The sequence below is a fragment of the Emydura macquarii genome, unplaced genomic scaffold (genome assembly GCF_026122565.2).
Source record: "Emydura macquarii macquarii isolate MOO-44397 ecotype Brisbane River unplaced genomic scaffold, CSIRO-AGI_Emac_v2 contig_2422, whole genome shotgun sequence".
Lineage (NCBI taxonomy): Eukaryota > Metazoa > Chordata > Testudines > Chelidae > Emydura > Emydura macquarii.
The window spans coordinates 40933283-40952668 of record NW_027132559.1 but is presented as its reverse complement, the minus strand read 5'-3'; the positions used below and the strand labels follow the sequence as shown (position 1 = coordinate 40952668).

The 19386-nt window shown below is 37.8% G+C and overlaps 1 non-coding gene across 1 annotated transcript; it reads left to right on the top strand.

Annotated features, from left to right (window-relative positions):
• The first annotated feature begins 18706 nt into the window (after nucleotides 1–18706).
• On the top strand, nucleotides 18707–18780 carry TRNAN-GUU (transfer RNA asparagine (anticodon GUU)). Its single transcript has one exon. It is a non-coding gene; the product is annotated as a tRNA-Asn (tRNA).
• The last annotated feature ends 606 nt before the right edge of the window (nucleotides 18781–19386 follow it).

Below are 19386 nucleotides of genomic sequence, written 5' to 3'. Positions count from 1 at the left end.
TGACTTTTGCTCCATGCTAGTCGGGGGATATAGGCAAAGCCTTGATTTCAAGGAGCTTTACAAGGAACCAATGTTGAGAAACTTTGAACTTTAATTGATGAAGCCCAAGAGAAAGTGCTGAGGCAAAGAAAAAAAAAAAAGAAAAAGAAAATGAAGAAGATAAAGATAAACCTCTGTTAGCCTCACCTCTTGATTTCCCTGGATGTCTCACCTTCTTTGAGTGCATCATTTAGACTGCAAATTTTTCCTGGCATGGATTGTTATTTTTGTGCATTATCCAGCTCTGAGTACATTGTCGGCACTAAACATATTATACAATTATTATTTATATATTTTATTATTAAAATGAATTTTGTCATTGGCTTTGAATCCAAGGGCAGTGACAAACCAGGGATGGGGCAGTGATGGAGCTGGGTGATCCATAGGCTGCGCTGATACAGGGAGTTTCCCCACCCTGTGAGATGAGGCTACTAGTGTCAAAGAAGTTACTTTGCTCCTCAGGCTGGAGTAGCAGCTGTAGACCCACATCACAGCCTAAGAGGCAGATTTCTTCTCCCTGCTGCCAAGCTCCCAGGCCAGTTATTTGGAGGAGAGAGGGAGAAGATTTGAGCCATGGTGACAACTTTCTGCTAGAAAAAATTCGTAAGGATTTTGGGCATGTGAATAAAAACAAACATATATAGTTTATGAGATTAACAGATTTGATTATGTAGCTGTTACAGTCTATATTGTCATAAAATGACAGTACTTTACACAAATGAGGCAGAATTCAGGATATATTGTAATGGATCCAAGAGAGCTCTTACTTTATAACACAGTTTTAGAAATAGACAACTCACCAAGATAGCTGAAAACCTGATTGACTTTAAAAAGTCTCCTCTTATCAGGCAGATAATACGCATTTTCAAATTTAAAGACTTACAAAGTACTTTTTAACCTAATCCATTATATATAACAATCTGCTAGACAAATGTTATGGGCCAAATTCTCTGCTGGTATAGATGGTGCAGCTCCAGTGAAATCTGTGGAACTATGTCAATTTGTGCCAGCAAAGAATTTAGCCCATCTCTTTAAAAACACTTTTTATGTATATTTTACAGATTAGTTACTTCAATTAACCAGTCAATCAATTTTTATTGCTTATGTTGACCATCTTTGGAAATAAACAAGTTACATGTAATTTAAACAAAGTCAAGATAAAATAGTTAACTTAAATCATCAGTAAATTAAGAAAAAAAAAACCGCTAGTACTCCAGAATTTAATTCATGCTGAGATCTAGGTTAAGTAGTTAATGTCACTACAGCTCATTGAAGGTGGAAAATATTATATAAGTTCTAAGCAACAGCCATATTATTATGGGAAGCTGACTTCAACCTTAACTGTGAAGAGATGATCCTTCCATAAGTCTTTTGTAAATATATGTTTTTACATAGTAGACAGATGAATAAATAATATCTAATGATGCATCAGTCACTCAGACAAAATTTCCTTTGACAATAATGGGAGATTTGCCTAAGGGTTGCAGGATTGAGCTAATAATAATAACAACATCCAGTATTTAGGCAACATGAAGGTTGTGACTATATTAATCAAAGTAAGAGAATAGAAGGTTAAAATTGAAACTCTCAACCACCGCATCCGTAATTTATCCTGTTCTGCTTAGTTACTGCAGTGCCACAGCAAGAAAAGTCCAGGGCTACATTTCAGCCCTAATTTTGAATTCTCTTACTTTTAAATGTCATATCATAACATTAATATTATTTAAGCATGGCAGTTTGTTTTGGGGCATTAATATTACACCAGTACAGTGGTTTTCTATTTGATTAATTACAAAATGTGTTGGATTTGGTGAGTTTTTTATCACTGGTTATGCGAATAATCTCTTTGATTTGCCTTGCATAACCATTAAATAGCCACAGAAAGATTGATTATGGTGCTATAAAGTACTTCATCATTAATAATTTTAAGAGCCAGAATATAAACAGATTTCATGACTGTGTGAGTTCTTTATTAGAGTATCTGAAAAAAATCTGTGCATCAGTTTGCAGTAGAAATTTCTGGCAAAACTGATTTCTTTGACCTCCTAGTGCTTCATATAGCAACATTCGGATATATCACCAGCACTGGACTAATGAGGACTTTAGTCACAATCATATTAGTAGTAAGAAACAAATGCTCAATAAAACAAAATACTGTAACAACTGGAAGAATATATATGTAGCACATAATGGTACTGATCCTGTCCCTACCAGAGTTAATGGTATTTTTAGTTGTTTATTTCAGTGATTAGTCCCACCATGTGTACTAATAAATTTAAATATTGGGACTGACCTTTCACTTTTATGCAGGCAAAACTCTTACTGAAATCAGCTAGAGTGTTCCTGAATATGTAATGCAGAATTGGGCCCATTACTGGTCACTTATAACTACAATACAGGCTTGTGTCTAGGCGTGCATGCAATGTCTGAAGTTGGACTGCCAAATCAGATTGTGTCTGTGATCTCTGTTCATTCTGCACGCTTGCTAGAATAATTTATTGTGATCCTATACTTCCAAAGGATACATTCACTTCCAGGCTCTCTATAGTAATACCATACAGTTGGTTCAAATAAACATTCCAAGCCAGAACTTTTTTCATCTTGAAAAAAAAGGCAATGCCAAAGAAGTTATGTATTTATTCAGTACCTGCAGCCATTGCATTTGACACCAGGTACAGAATTAATACACTAAAAATTAGTAATTACTCTCTAGGCCTTTGCATTGATTCCCGTTTATTGGTTTTCCTCATTTATTTTGTTGACCCATGCAGTCAAAATGAGAGGGTAATTTGCTCGTGGCATTAATATTAATGAATTATCGCACTATTCTATATAAAACTTCATTGTTATTTTTTTTTAAATTTTGAATAATGTGTCTGTTTTTATCTGAAGCAGAATCCATTTATAGAACTCAGGTTGCTCTTGAGTTATCTTAGTGATATTTCAGAAATATATTGCTGCTAATACACTAGCCTTAACTAACCAAATAAATATTCAGTGTATGTCAATCTTTTGTGCACTGTTAGAAATGTATTACTTTGTATGTCTGCAACATTTTGACTGACAGCTCATTAATTAATACTGCTTCTATAGAAAAAGCAAATGCAACTCTAAGGGTCTCAGGCAAAATTACCATCAAAGTCTTGAGAATTTTGGCTGTGTAAAGACTGCAGGACTGTGCCTACAATGGGCCAGAATCTGCTCTCAGTTACACTACCACAGCCCCCTTTGACTTTTGACTACAATGAGGTTGCACTTGTTTAAATGAGGGAAGATTTAGCCCTCTGTCTTTCTTTTTGGTATGGTGTTAATCATCACTAGTTAGAAGACGGGATATACCACAAGACTCAATTATTTTATTTTTATTTAGTATAGCTTTTGATTAAAGTAATAATCTGCATCTGATTCAAATCAGTCTAACACCCCACATTTCTAAGATACATTCATTCAATTTAAGTATTAATACTGGATAATCTCACATAATTTTGTGCATATTCATGTTTTCCGAAATGGTTTTCTAGATAAATGGTTTTCTAATTATTTAGAAAAAGTGGTATCTACATGACAATGATTTTTATTCAGGGATAGCTTTGCTTGCTATTTCCATTTATAAGGAGTGGGAAAAGTTGAATATTTTACTTGTTATAAAATGAGAAGTAAGACCTGTGCTCACGCCAAGTGAGATAAGTGGGGCTTTGCCACTGCCTTCAGTGGGATAGTAGGTGATAGTAGTGAATGATAATGTCACATATAATAACACAAATGTGTACATAGCCTTAAAATGAAGTAAAACCTACATTTTTGTTTTTTATTGTAGTCCATGGATAACTGGCCAATGCATATACAAAGTCTGTCTTTAATTAAGAAAGGATATTACGGTGTCCTGTTATAACATTATTTTATACAAACTTTACTACATTATCTGCAGAATGCTGTGGCAAGGTTATTTCTAAAGATGAAATAATTAGAATTGATATTAGATTTCTAAGCAAATATATGAAAAATGCTGAATTATTACTTGAAAATAGTTTCTAGATTCAGTGTTCATATTCTTCTTAATTTTATCTTGGATTAAAGAAGAATGTATTGTTTTGTATGCTACTGATCCAATTTGATAAACTGTGATAAAAGTTTGCTTCTGAGATCAGTACTGTGTAGTTTATAGGAAAACTAAATAATCTCTTTACATAACTAGAAGTTAACACTATAAAATTGTAATATGCACAGTATTTAAAAGCATTCTCTACCCAGAACTGTTATACTGAGGTTACACACACATATTTATTAGAAACCGCAGTTTTCACTCTCTCATAAATTTCTCAGATCTCTCAACTTTTGGGCTGAAAATTTCTGTGGTCGATCTGATCCCCTGTAAGAGTAGCCCCTGGAATCAGTGGAAACTGACCCTTGTGCCATGTGATGGTATCATCTTTCATAACCCTGACCAACATCATGTGACTGAAGCAAAGAAATAAAGATTAGTTTCTCACAATACTCCTGTGTGTCATACCTTTATTACAAACCCAAAGGTGATTTTTAAAAAAAGAGTCAAATCAGTTTACCTGTTTTTGCGATAATTGAGCATGATAAAATATACTTTTAAAAATATTAAATTTAAATTCTGCTTTCCTTACTCACATGAACTCAATGGGACTCTTCAGAAGTGTAGGGCAAACAGGACTTGGTTCATTATGATGATGATGATGATTTCCAGTGATCTGCTGAACATCATTTATCTACTGTACCTTCTGCCAGGGAGATTTTGTTTAAAAATCTTTTTAAAAAGTGTTGCTGAATAATGATTCTTCTTTTCTTCCTAACTACCAGACATATAAAAGCATGACAAGCTCTGAGCATCATTTCTCTACATAGCATTCAAGGAAATAGATAATTATATATGTTTGCTGATTGTGTGAATCCAAGAAAAGGGTATTATTACCTGTGTTTTCTATAAATGACCACACAAACTTGGGGTGTTAGATAAATACTTAATAACAGAAAAAAATTAAAATTGTGATAAAATGTTCTTGTACGAGAGTGTAATAATAAAGTGTTTTCGATTCCAGGTAGAAAACTTCTTTCTGATACATGTGGATGCAGACATTCATGTTCCTCCCCATCTTGAATATTGCTTTCAACTAGTAAGGTTCCTTTAACTGTGAAAGAGCATTGGGTTCCCCAACAGCTGATGGATAGATTTATGAAGCTGATAACCCAGTTATTCTTGAACCACTGGATAGATGCCTCCCATGAATAGATCTCAGATTGGATTAATATGTTATGGACCAGACCTTGACTGGCCCTTACACAAGTGCACTGGTACAAATGCATGCAGGATCCAGTTTCTGTTGCAGAACCTGCACCAGGGGGAGTCCAAGGATTGCTCTCTCTGTGTATTCCTGGAAGATGGACATCTCCTCAGATGGAGCAAGGAGAAGGCAGGGTCTTGGCCATGTCTCCACTTTTGTACCACCCCAGGAAAAACAGGCTGTGCCATCCTAGAGGATGATGCAGCCTGCACACTATACCCACTCATTGGGCTGCTTGGAAAGGGATTGTGCCTCCGTTAGGTGCCTATGATATGGTATTGCTTCACACCACCTCCAACAAGGGCAAGTGCATCTCATTGTTTGGTGGCATGTTGTTAAATATTTTTAATGTTATTGATTAAACGTTGTATTCTTTCCTTGTTCCTGATCCTGAAGTCATTTCTCAGGCAAAACTTTCACTGACATCAGTTGGATAGAGAACAGCAGGATCAGATCTTAGCTTTTATTTCAATTTAAAACCTTATTTTAACTGATTTTAGAATATCTGTGTTACCACTAAATGTAAAAATAATAACTGAAATGGTTTAGAACCTCAAAACATTGCTTTGTTTCCGCTGGGTGCATTAAGATAATGAAGTGCCAGAATCTTCACACGGACCATATAACTGATTTATGAAACCTTGTTGTTGATCTTGCTCCCATTTAACAGTGGCAAAATTCCCATTATCTTCAGTAGCAGCAGGATTGGATCCAGAGTTAGACCAGTGCTGGCAGCAAAGAAACCCAATAGTTTCTAGGAGTTATTTCTGGTACACAGTCATTTGTGTCCTCTTCTTTATTTGATACAATTGCATTTAAGATTGATGTACAGAAGTAAAATTAAAGCAGCAGAGAGTAGGAGAAAAATGTGCAAACCATATTAAACATAAATTTCACTTTTGAAATTTGAATCTTTTATTAAAAGGCTATGAGATTATCTGCAGTAACTTTGGGACATCTGTTTTTAAAATAGTTGCTTTTAGTGTTGCTGTGATCTTAAATCTGAATAAATTTATTTTGCTGTAATTGGCTGCCGCCTGATTTTACCCACATTGACATTTTTTTTTCTTTCTTTCTTTCTTTCTTTCTTTCTTTCTTTCTTTCTTTCTTTCTTTCTTTCTTTCTTTCTTTCTTTCTGCCATTGAGTTATATGGGAGCAGTATCTAGTCTTTATTTAGGGGTATCTGGTTGTCTGGTGTATTTTTGTTTCATATTATTATAATGATAACAAGAGTTTGATATTTTATTGTTGTAATAATAGGATACATATCCAGTAACATTAATGTGTAATTGTTTTATTTTATGTACAGCAGAGGTTCCTAAAGAGTGGTCTCCAGAGCCCTTCCCAGTGACTCTCAGAAAGCTACATGCTGGTTCAGAGCCCTTGATGCACCTCAGCTGGGACATCTGTAGAAGGAAAGAGGAGCTACCAGTAGAAGTGACTGTGTTATCAAATGAGCTGTGCTGAAAAAGAGCTTCCTCCTTCTTCCCCCTCCAAGAGCAGCCTAGAAGTCTAGTGGGAGGAAGCAATGTGGGACTGGGTGGGAGGAAGGAGTGTGATGTCTTAGGGAAGGAAGAAGTGCAGTAACAAAGGAGAGGAAGGGTTCAGATGGGAAAAGGAGCACAGAGTTCGGAGGAGCCAGGAAGTAGTCTCTAGTGCACATCCAAGGGAGCAAGGTGCATGGGACCTGGGGGGAGAGCTGGAAAGTGGGATTGGGCTGGAAATGGAGGAAAGAACTAGTGTCTGGGAAGAGAGGCACCAGACTGTGGGGGAGGGGGTCCAGGTAAGTTAAATGGACAATGTATGTAGTTGTACAGTCACAAATTAGAGTATGATCTGACAGGGAGGTTGCTCAGGAGATGATTGCTGTAAGAAGTGGTTTATGCTATGAACCAGAATGCATTGCTGCTACTTTGGACCTGCTCCTGCTCTTGTTGAAATCAATGGGAGTTTTGCATTTGATTTCAGTGGGAACAGAATCATGCCTTTTATGTTTACAAGAGACTCAAAAGGAGCAAAAAGTACATTTGGTTCATTTGTACTTTTTTATTAGTAAAGTAAAAAGTCTGTGAAATTCAGACCTTTTAATGTCCCTTCAGTTTAAATAGTTTTTAGAGGTAATTATTTTAAGAACAATTTCACAAGTTGTTACCTGAGGCAAATCATATACAATTACAACAAAGAGTGCAGTGCTATATTGTCAAATTCCAAGTCTGTAGGAAGTTTTAAAATTTCTAGCCTTCTGGAATTCTTGCAGGTCACAATTTATTCTTGATATATACCAGAAGGAAATATAAGGTAATCCCATACAGAAATAAATGTAATTAAATTGAAAGAAATAATGTAATTATTTGAAAGCAAGCACAATTCGATATAGATTTTAAATGTCATGTAAGTCACAACCAGGATGACATTATTTAAAAAGAAATCTGAACCTTGTAAGAAGTGATTTTAGAACAAGGCATCTCTATCTGTTTTTAAATTATGAAATTTTACATTCACCTAAAGCTTAGAATAGGAACATGTTATAAAAATAAACAAGTAACAAAGACTGGAAGTTAGGTGTACAGACTATATCTTAAAGGAATGGGCAAGAATGTAGTTACTAATCACTAAGGAACAGATGCATTAATTATTTGATAGTTTCTTAAAATATAATATATAGATGAAAGAACTTAAAGCTTTAAAAAAAGATTTATATTTTAAAAGTTATCAGTATGTGCTAGTTATCATTTTAAGCCTCCTAGATGGTTATATGGTTAGGTACCTACAGTTTACTCATACAAATGAATGATCTTTTCTTTGCTGCTCAGTCTGGTACAAAATGTCTTGTTTTGAGATGCGGGGCCAGATTTTGTTCACCTTATGTTTGTAGGTAGTCTCTTAACTTTAAAAAGTTGTACTTTTTGTCCAAAATAAACAAGTATTTCTGTGCTCTTTGTTAGGGCTTAATCTTGCAAACTGGTATGGGACCAGCTTTATTCAGGTGAGTAGTATCATGGAGCTCAGTTGAACTACCCATCTGAGTAAAGTTACCTAAGTGTATAAGTGTTTGCAGGATTGCATCCTTAAAATGTCAGAAGACTCGTATTTCTCTGCAAAGACAGGACAAATTTGAACTGAAAAGAAAATGTATTAAAGAGAATGTTTTCAATAATTTAATCTATTATGTAACTATAAATGTATATAATTTCAAAACATGTTTTATTTAAATGTACCTTCTAATGATTTTATGTAGCTGCTAAATTTTGATTTAAAAATACTAATTGAGTATTCATTCTAAAAATCTTTACAAATAGTAATAGTATGCACAAGTAGTAGTGTAGTAGTAGCATAAAACCAAGTAGTAGTATAGTAGTAGTAGTATAGTAGCATGCACAAATAGTAGTATAGTAGTAGTAGTATAGTAACATGCACAAATAGTAGTATAGTAGTAGCATAAAACCAAACCAATTTTTAGTTGCGCAAACACAGTTCAGGATTGTAATCAGTTTCCTCACTTGTATAACATAAAAATGAACAAAACATATTTTGCAAATGTCAGGTTAAAAAAAATTCTCTTGGGCTGAGTCTTGCAGTGTCAGCTTTAGTTAAAAATGGGATTTATAATGGAAATGCTGACACAATCCTTTATCTAGACTATTAAATTTGGATTTAATGAACATCAGTCTATGATCTTCACATTATTAATGTTAATCAGCATGCTTTACATTTAAGACAAAAATCCTGCTTCTTTATTTATGTACATAATCCCATTCAAGTCAATAGAACTACCCACACGAGTAGGGTGAGCAGGACTTGACACAGAGTACAAAGGTGGTTGTGATAAATCTCTTTCTACTGAGCGCACTGTAAAGCTCTTGAATCTAGGACTCAGTGCTGCAACATTTACTCACCTGAATAAATCTTATTTAGGCAAATAGTCCCGTTGACTTCTTTCAGAGGAATAGGATTGCAGGACCCGGCCCCTAGATTGATTCCCCCCCCCTAAATTTATTTTATATTACATGGGAATGAAGTGCTCAGTCGTGTAAACCTCACTATGAGTATTTACACCAGTGAAGCTTACTGAGTCAGATTTCCAGGTCTGGGCTCCAAAATCTCTGTAAATGTAACACTGAAATTATTGATAATATTAAATAAATGCTAAAATAGAAATTCCTGTATATTTCTTCCATTGTTTTTCACTTAAGACAAACAAGAAGCATTATTAAAATACACCTAAACATGTGGCAATATATGGTTTATAATTAAGGCCTTACTTAACTTGTGATACTGTGGAAATTGCAGATTCTGCAATATTAGGCTTTCACTGCAATTTTGACAGTGAGAGCCCATGTGCGCAGGACTAGCAGTGGGAGTCCTGGTTGCCCTGGGGTTGAGAGCGGGAGCCCCTGCTGCCAGCCCCAGGTGGCTGCTGTCAGCCTTGGGCCCCCATTCTGAGCCCTGGACATAGGGTGACATATTTCCCAAAGGGAAAATGGGACATTGCTTGGGGCTAGCCTGAGCCCCCCTCCCTGTGTGGGGCTGGTCTGAGCCACATGCCCAAGCCCTGATTCCCAGCCCCTTTGGGGCTGGCATCCTGCCTGCCCCCTGCCCAAGCCCTGCCTTCCCGCTTGCAGGGGGCTGGCATCACCACTTACCCCCCACACGTTCCTCCGCACCCCACTTTCTTGACAAAAGTGAGCATTAAGAGCAAACAGGACAAATGCCCACTGTTGCCAAAAAAGTTGGGATGGCCGGGACAGGGCTATAAAAGGGACATTAAAGAATCTTTATTTTCATATGCACAAATTCTTCTTGGCTTACTGACAGAAGTAGTCCTGTTGAAATCAGTGGAATGAATTGTGTGTACAAAGTGAGAAGGATTTAAATCATTGTTACCTCTGTAATAGATTATAACAGGGACTAATAATGATAGTTAATAATTAATAACGTTCCTCTGAAGTCCCCCATGGGAAAGTCAACAGAGATGAGAAGAAAGGACTATGGGTCATTATATAAAACACCCTTACCTTGGCTTGTTTGCCTGTGGATCTGCTCAGCTTCACTTAATGTCCAGTTGATTTTAGGACTCTTAATATCTTGTACATTATATTCAGACTTTTAGACATTAGTAATATACCCCTCTTTTACCTTCTGTAATTATCTTAGCACATGATGGTACAAAATAGCATCAGCTAATTTCAAACAGATTGGGAAGAAATTTACACATCACTCCAGTTCCCTTCCTATAGACATATTTATATATTAAAGTCTAAGGCTCCAGGGTGTTCTGCAGGAGATTATCCAAAAAATGATAGCTTTTCCTTAGGAGCCATCAAAGCCTCATTGCCAATTTGTAGTTACTAACAAGGTCCTCACATCTCTTATACTGTCAGTGTCACTGCATTATTGAGTAGCCTGGAAAGTAGTGAAGCTGTATTGATTGCAAATATTTAGGGATGAAAAAGGAAATTTATCATCTGTCTAAGGAATTTACAGTCCTTTCTCCCTGTTTAAGTAGTTTTCCTTTTGTTGTATTTATCTTATTAACCCCTCACTCACTAACTTACATGCAAGATGACAGAACAAGGAGCAACGGTCTCAAGTTGCAGGGAGGGAGGTCTAGGTTGGACATTAGGAAAAAGTTTTTTACTAGGAGGGTGGTGAAGCTGAATGTCCATCAAAGCCATGATATAGCAGAGGTTAACCTGCTTTGAGCAGGGGTTGGACTAGATGACCTCCTGAGGTCCCTTCCAACTCTAATATTCTATGATTCTACATGCAAGCAGGCTGATATGTCCATCTTATGGCATCAGCAAGGTGGACAAATCGGTGCATCACTCAGCTGGCACAGTAGAGAGGACAGGACCTAGAAGGACAAATAAAAGAAGAAGAAAGAGATTAGAAAAGTCCTTTTTGCATCCAAATAATTTTGGACATAAAATTCTAGAAAGCAAAATTAGATTCCCTTGTATCTATGTTTTTGTTAATTTGTTATGTACAAAAATTCATCTTGAATGTCTTTGCAAATCAAACTTTGAATTCTGAAGATGGACTTAATTATACTGCAGTCTTTTCTCCTCCCATGCTAGCCTATACCTGCCTGTTATCCTGGTTCTACTTACTGCACCAAAAAAGTCAATTTGCTGTATCTACATATCCAGATAAACTGCTAATCCAACCACCGAAATACATTCTACCAAAGGGAAAGGAGGACCTATATCTGGGAGAATTTTTAACATGTTGATCCATTAGGGAGATATTTTAAAAAGCACTTCCCAAAAAATAAAGAATGAAACAAGAAACAACAAAACAATTTTCCCCAAAATATAGCAACCTACCTCTTGCTGCCCTTTCCCTAGAAGTCCCTGTGCAACTACATTGGCACATGCAGGTGGTTTTCTGCATGGTTAGTTTACAGTTAGTTCTCTGCTTGGTACTTAAGCTGAAATCATTAACATGTGTCTTGTACATTACCTGAATGAAAGGCCAGTTCTCAAGTTATTATTGCCCATTTTTTCCCTTTGCTCCTGCGCTTCCCTGTTTCGATTACAAATCCCCCTCCAGGCACAAAGCAAGCTGGACACCTAGTGTGCAGCTAAAGAGTTATTTGTTCGCTAGGTAGACATTAATGAATGACTGCAGTGCTACCCTGAGCCCGGGGTTCCCCACTATTAAAAGTTTAATAGAAAGATCTGAGAAGCCAGGGGCCAAGAGAAGGAAGAGAGGGAGGCTGGACTGTGAGTAAATCAATAAGTACCTTGTCTGTTCTTTTGCCTTAGTGGAGACTCTACCATCCAAGAGGGCAACAGTAACTGGGAACATTAAGAGAAGCTAATTCCCTCTGTATTCTCTCCTTCTTTTGCCATCAATCCCACCAGAGGCTATTGAAACTGCAAATATGGCACCTTTCCACTGGGGAAAAAACCCAGAAAGTAAGCAAGAATATGGCACTGCTGAAAATTGAGCTTCAAATTATACTTCTTCTAATTTTTACATTCACTCTCCCTTTGCTCTTTTTCTCTTGGTTCTCTTTCTGTCCTCTTTTCCCTTCTATCTTTATTTTCTTCAATTCTTTTGTTCTCTACATCCTTTGCTTTCTCTTTCCCCTTCTCTCCAGGACCAGTCACTGAAGACAGATGGATAAATACATTCAATTTTAAGACCTAGAGATTCATTTTTCATTCATAATATCTTTATTTGCTCCAAGACAGCAGCACAGAAGAAGGAAATCACTTCTTTAGTCTTCTCACCTCACTGCCTTAATCTCTGTGCCTGTAGATCTAACTTAGAATGTCCCCATGAATCCCTACATGTTAAGTGTAACATCATCATAAAGCAGGATTCACTTTAATTCCAAGAATCATAAGAAGTTAAAGTTATTTTTGTCCTCCATTTAATGGTTTTAAGTATAAATGGCTTTTGTTGTTCCTCCCCACCCACCTCCCATTTTTGTCCCCAATCTTTCCTAGCATTGAGAAGACCATCAACCTCACTTTTATATCTAAGTATGCTTTGGAACCCCATTTCCATAACATCTGATCCTCTCAAAAACATGAGAGGATATTTGGACACTATCTTCACATTGGTTTTATTCTGATGTTTTCATTCATTGGATTAGCAAGAAGTCTTTTTTCACTTCAGGTTCCTTGGCTTAAAGGACCTATACTGACTTAATTAGTTCAAGTATATAGGTCTAGATCCCCTTTTCCTAGTCCAGGAGACATTTGATGCTTGATCACTTTCCCAAATCACAAAACAGAAGCAGGAATACTCTCTTGTTTTTGTCTGGACACCATAAATACTTCTTAAAGAATCCTTTTAGGGAAGAAATTATGCTTCCTGAGTCACATCATTTCTGCACTAACCGTGGGAAGCAATATTTTCTTGCAGAGTCAGGCCATCAGAATTCATGCTGCCCTGGAGTTCACCAGGATGCCACTGGTGTTACAAGTGACAACTGAGGTAGACAGTGATGGAAAGGAGCTTCTTAGCACTGCTTCTCAGGGAGAGAGGATTCAAACAGAGACAGAGTTATACCAGGGCTAGCCCCAGGTAGTTCAAGATTCTTTTCATCATGGAAGATCAGATTAAATGAAAGTTTGGGCCCCTACATTTGGCAGCAGAACTCCATTTTTAGAGAATTGTAGGCAACGCAGAAGACCTAAAATATATAGAGTCCTTTATGTGGTTCTTTTATACTCTGTGTGTCATATTATCCAGAGACCGTGCTCAAAAAGGCCTTTGATATGCAATGCAGGAACCACATAAGGGTGTAAATGCACCCATAAAGAAGCATTAACACCTGAATTTGATGTTAGTCTCCCCTCTTAAATTGTCTGCTTAGGCAAAGGATTCAGGAAAGGGCTCATCATGTTAATTAGACTTGCCATCTTAAATTCCCTTAGATTGTTGGCTGTATTACCAAAATATTTGAGCTGGCAGAAAACACCTCTAAATAGATTTAAGACATTAGATGGAAATGTCTGTTGTGAACCTACAGGGCTATCTGTTTTTTCCCCGAATGCTGTTAGCCATGTGGCTGAATTTTAACATAAAGATATATCAAAAATTGATTAATATGACTGCCTGTCAAGGAAGTACCGGAGCTGAAGTAGATGCTTTTGGTAACTGGTTTATTAAGGATTTGTGAATGTACCTATAGATGCTTCAATCCACTGAATCTTTTAAAAATTTTGGCAATGCTGAAATTAGTGGGAATATTGTTTTTCAGACTGCTAGGTTCAAATTTTGGGACACTTTGGATGAAGACATAAAACATGGTAAACAGAAAAATTGAGTAGGACATTTAAAATATGTAGGACTGATTAGCATCTATAACGTTATATAACTGGACTCTTATGATTCAGCATGTGTAATGTAAGTATTGTGCAACCAAAATGGGAGATCACAATGCATCTGTGTCAGGCAGAGTCTATATTGAAGGATGTCACTTATAATGAGGGAAAGTAGAGAGGAAAGGTAGGGATGCTTATCTAACCACCCAACATTTCTTGGCTCAACCAAACAGAAATTAACTGGCAACCAGTAATTTTAGAGGCTTTCCAGGAGGGAGATGAAGAAGCTTATTCTGGACTAAATGCCAGGCATCAACCTTTTAGGATAATGTGTGTTTTCTCCTCTTTATATTTTTTTAATTCACTTTGGGCTATCTATTGAGCAGTGACAGGTACGATAAGGGTACAAATCCACATGTTTTCTTCAGATTGAGAGAAGATTTTTAAAGACTTACATGTTTGAATCTGCTTTAGAATTTGTCCTCCCACCAGAACCAATTTAAGAAAATCACATTGTAAACAGTGATCTACTCCTAATAGGACTTCAGTGGGACTTCAGCACATGCTTAAGTGTGTCCTGAATATGCCTGCTTTCCTGAATAAAGCCAATTTTTGGATCTTGAACTTTAGAGTGCTAGACCACAAGGAACCTTAAAAAATCTTTGCTGCTCCTGGGAGCGTAGAATCTGGCAATTTGTCTTCTTCCTTCTGTATTCCATGAAACACTCAGTCAGTAGTGGCTGCACTAAAGTTCAGTAGTGTCAGACTCATTTATCTCAACAATATTCAGTATTAATTACATTTCAAGAGCTACTCAAGCTCCAGTAAGAAACTTAGTGATAATAGCAGTGTTGCAAATTTAGAGTTTGTTGCAAACCACAAGAAATTCCCTTTTTAACTCCTTCGGAGTATATAAAATTCTTAGGGCAGCTTTTACTTACACATTATTGAGACTCCTAATAGGAAAAAATAAAAGAGAGAGAAACAATGTTCCAGCCAGAAAGATAAAAGCAGATTTCAGCTTTATGATCTTTCTTTATTGAGCTGTATGGTGAGGTATAGAAACAAAGAGAGTGGGACATTTTCTTGGAAATAAGGGAATCTAGCAAAATAATTGTGGTACATTTGTCTTCAATTCTCCATATAAACCTGAAGCCAAATTTATCTCAGGACTGTCAAAAAGAATAGTATTTAGAACAATGAGTGTTTGGGGAGCACCAGCAATTCTCAAAAAAATAATGTTTCCAAATATTAAATAGCAAAGAATAACTTCTCCCCTTTGTCTCTCAGTAACTGAAGCAACTTCTCACCAGGTGGAGTGTAGCTCAAGAAGTGAATAAAAGAGATGCAGTTCTACAGAACTGCAAAGACAAGGAATATATATTCCCTCCCGTTCTAATCACTGTCAAACAGAATTGTGTGTGTGACATGTGGAAGCCACATCAGTGCAGGGTAGCCATCATTGGCACAATACTTCTTGTACTAGTGACAATTTCTACTCCTCTTCACTTTTTTTAAATGTTTTTCTAAATTTAAGGAATTTCTTTTAGTGCTTGTGAAAGCTGCTAAATTGAAAGTCCTAAAGACTGAAGCTCTCACATTATCCAAAGGACAGGTACATGACAAGGAGTGACATTACTCTCCACAGGTCATATTCTTCAACTGCATTCCTGGAAAAGGTAAACGGGTAGTTCAGTTACTCATTATCTATAGATTTTTTAAAGAAAAAATTGTTGAGACCTTTGCTATTCAGGTACTTTATATTTTCAAATATCAAAAGTGTGCAGAGATGTTAAATTAATGAAGATCTGACATGTATTAAATCATTTTCAAAATTCATGTCTAGCCAATGTGTTTATTTAAAATAATACAGATAAAAATACAAAGACTATGGGTGTCATTCACAAATACATTTTATTGGGGGATAACAACCTTTGAGTCAGGAAAACCAACTTGCTCCTTAATACTCTTCATTTTTTAATCCACATTTGTTCATGGGAGTGCTGTAAAAATAAAACTTGGCTCATGGGATTCCCAGAGGGAAATCAGCCTTTGATTATTTTTGTCATAGAAATATAGGAATTGCCATATTGGATTAGATCTAGTTCAGTATTCTAGCTCTGAGAGTGGCCACCACCAGATATTTAATAGGAAGGTGCAAGAAACCCTGTAGCATTAAACTATATCTCCAGGCTTCAACTCCAAAATAAGCAATTAATATGTTTTGGAAGACATGTGAATGGATGTTTTCACATTTACAATGTCTCGGAGGCTGTTTAGATGGGCTCTAGAATGCATGGTACCCTGAAAGCAGCTATCATTCAGAAAATGAAGTATAGAATGATAAATTACTCTTTTAGGTCTGTGTATATCTAAAGCAAATTGTAGAAAGGTCCCTCCCAAGAAAAAGTATAGAAATGTAGTTAATAATTTGGTAATTCTATTGTGTAAATGGGAGAGCCCTCTGATTTCCAGCCCACATATTGCTGAAATTAGACGTGAAGTTTTTTTTTCTGTTTTCTAGATCATCAAACCGCATTTTTTTAAAGGAGGGCGCAGAGTGTAGGGTGTGCATAAGATCCTTTTAAATAATACCCAGTTCCTTCCAACTTTCATCATCCCTTTCTAGTGTGACCAGACATCCCAATTTTATAGGGACAGTCCCGATATTTGGGGCTTTTTCTTATATAGGCACCTATTACCTCCCACGCCTGTCCCAATTTTTCACACTTGTTATCTGGTCAGCCTATCCCCTCTCTTACATTCAAGCACCAAGACTCTAATCCTCCAAAAGTTTACATAAATCCATTGAAATCAGTGAGACTACCCATGGGTGTAGAGTAAAACACGTATGTAAACCAATGGGATTAAGGCCAAAAAGCATTCCGAAATCATTGATTAGTACCATGCTGGTCCTCTGGCTATCTTAGGCCAGAATTCAACAAGTTACTTAGGCACATACCTAACTTTAAGCACCCGGGTTGTCCCAATGAAGTCAATGGGAGCACTACTGCCTAATGTCAGGCAAATGCTCAAATATTTTACTGATCTGGGGTCCTAATATGCTACCTCTGCTGTTCTGTTCTTCTCTGCGAGTGTTTGTGCATGTTACTATGCACAGTAGAGTGATGGACAGCAGAAGGGACTCAGACATGTAGAGAACCACCACCCATATGCTTAACACTGAGAATAGCATTTGTCACAAGCATGACAGGGAGCAAGGTGCCCATCTCCCTCTCTACCCTATTAACAGCCATAAAGAAAGTAAAAGGTGCTACCAACAAAAGTACCAAGGGTGTGAAATCATACAGTGAAGAACAGAATAATAGTAACTGCACTGATATAGCAGTTCTCAAAGTACTTTGAAAAAGTGCCTCTTTTGCCTCTATTATGTCTCTTCTATAAATAGGGATTCTGAAACACAGAGGTTAAGTGATTTGCCCAAGGTTACACAGTGGGTAATGTCAGTACAGAGCACAGAACCAAGGTCTCACAAGATACCATTCTAGGACTCCAGTGCTAAACACAAAAAAAATGCAGGCTATCACAGATTCTGAGAGCAGACCATCCTGGGAATGCAAACTCCTGGTCTAATCCAACTCTTATTCAAGTCTGGAGATATTCCCATTGATATGACTAGGAGTTGGATTGGGCCCTCAGCTCTCATTGTGGTTCCTTGCTTCTAGGTAGCCAGAAACTGACAGCACTAAGGTTCACAAACTATGCAGGGAGATGAGTCATTACCTTCTATCCCTATACAGTGATCGGACTGACTGACTAGAGGGAACTGGCTCCAGCTTTTTTTGGACAGAGACAGGTTTGCCCTCATGCAAAGCCTTAGAGGGTTGAGTGAAGATAAGGAAAAATAAAATAGATGAAGCCTTGAAAGGTCGAGTGGTTTAGAGGTGTAGGCCTTACACTTGGCAGGTGTAGATGTGGATTTATTCTAGGCTATCAGATATGGATTTGGTTAATAATGCAATATGTAAAATAACAGAAGTGTTAGCTTTCCCCTTTACTGTTGTTTCTGACCACTAAATTAAAACAAAAATGTTCTCTTTGTACATCTAATGAAATCCTATCTTTTCAACAATCCCCAGTCAATTAAAATCACACTAGTAAAAGCTATAATAAAGCAAAATTGGAATGATATTCAGGAATAGCTTTTGGATATGTATGCATAATGCATGAATCAGTAACAAAGGTAAATAGCTGTGGTTAACTCGCTGTGATATGTGACTTTATTTGCCAGCAAAAGAACGTTGCCTAAAAAGGAGATCTTAGAAATGACCCAACTCTTATAGATTTTGAACAAAAAGAAAACCTATAATACCCTCCCTTCCTCTCTACCAAGTAATTTCATGTGGCTGGATTTAACAGTCAAATATTGTGTTTATTTAATTTCAGTATAAGCTAGTTTGTAGAAACCAAGATAAAATAGCTTGTAGAGAAGTAAGACAGATGCTAAAAGCTAGAGAGAATCCTAGTGACTTCCAAAACTAGTCTGCTTTCCTGAGGTTGGTGTCAGAGAATTCATCGCTATCAGCCTTGCTGGGAAGTCAGTTTTTATAGAGGTCTCTGTGGCGCAATCGGTTAGCGCGTTCGGCTGTTAACCGAAAGGTTGGTGGTTCGAGCCCACCCAGGGACGCTATCATCTTTTTTGCCTCTCCACTTCCCCAGGCAAGAGCTTGCATTTTGCACAGGTGAGGGGGGGGTTTCAACAGAGCCGGGGGCGGAGCAGCCGCCTCTGTATTCCAGAGCCAGGGGCCCCCAGCCCAGCAGGGGAGAGCTCAGCCACCTGGCAGCAGCAGCAGCAGCAGCCGCCGCCGCCCCCCCAGTGGCAGTGACAGTCGCTGCTGCCTGCTCCGTTCAATAATTATTTCTCGTCCTGCAACAACCCTCTGCTTGGGGAGAGCAGGTGCACGGGCAGCGCCGGCCCGGATCCCCACTTTCTCCCGGGCCAGGACTTCACCGCACACTCCTTGCTGCAGAGCAAGGCCAGGAACCGGGCTGGGCCGACTCCCGTCCTGCCCCTCTTCCCCCCACTCTCCGCATCTTCCCTCCGGGACCCCGGCTCATCCCCAGCTCCCTGAAGGCCCGCGTCCCCCCAGTTTCTCCCGGGAGCCGGGTCACCAGATCCCCTCCCTGGACCTCCCGCTCCCCATCTTCCAAGGTGTCCTCACCACCACCCTAGGCTCGCCTGACCCCCCCCCCAGCTGCTTGTGCCCCCCAGGCACGAGGGGCCACTTCAGCT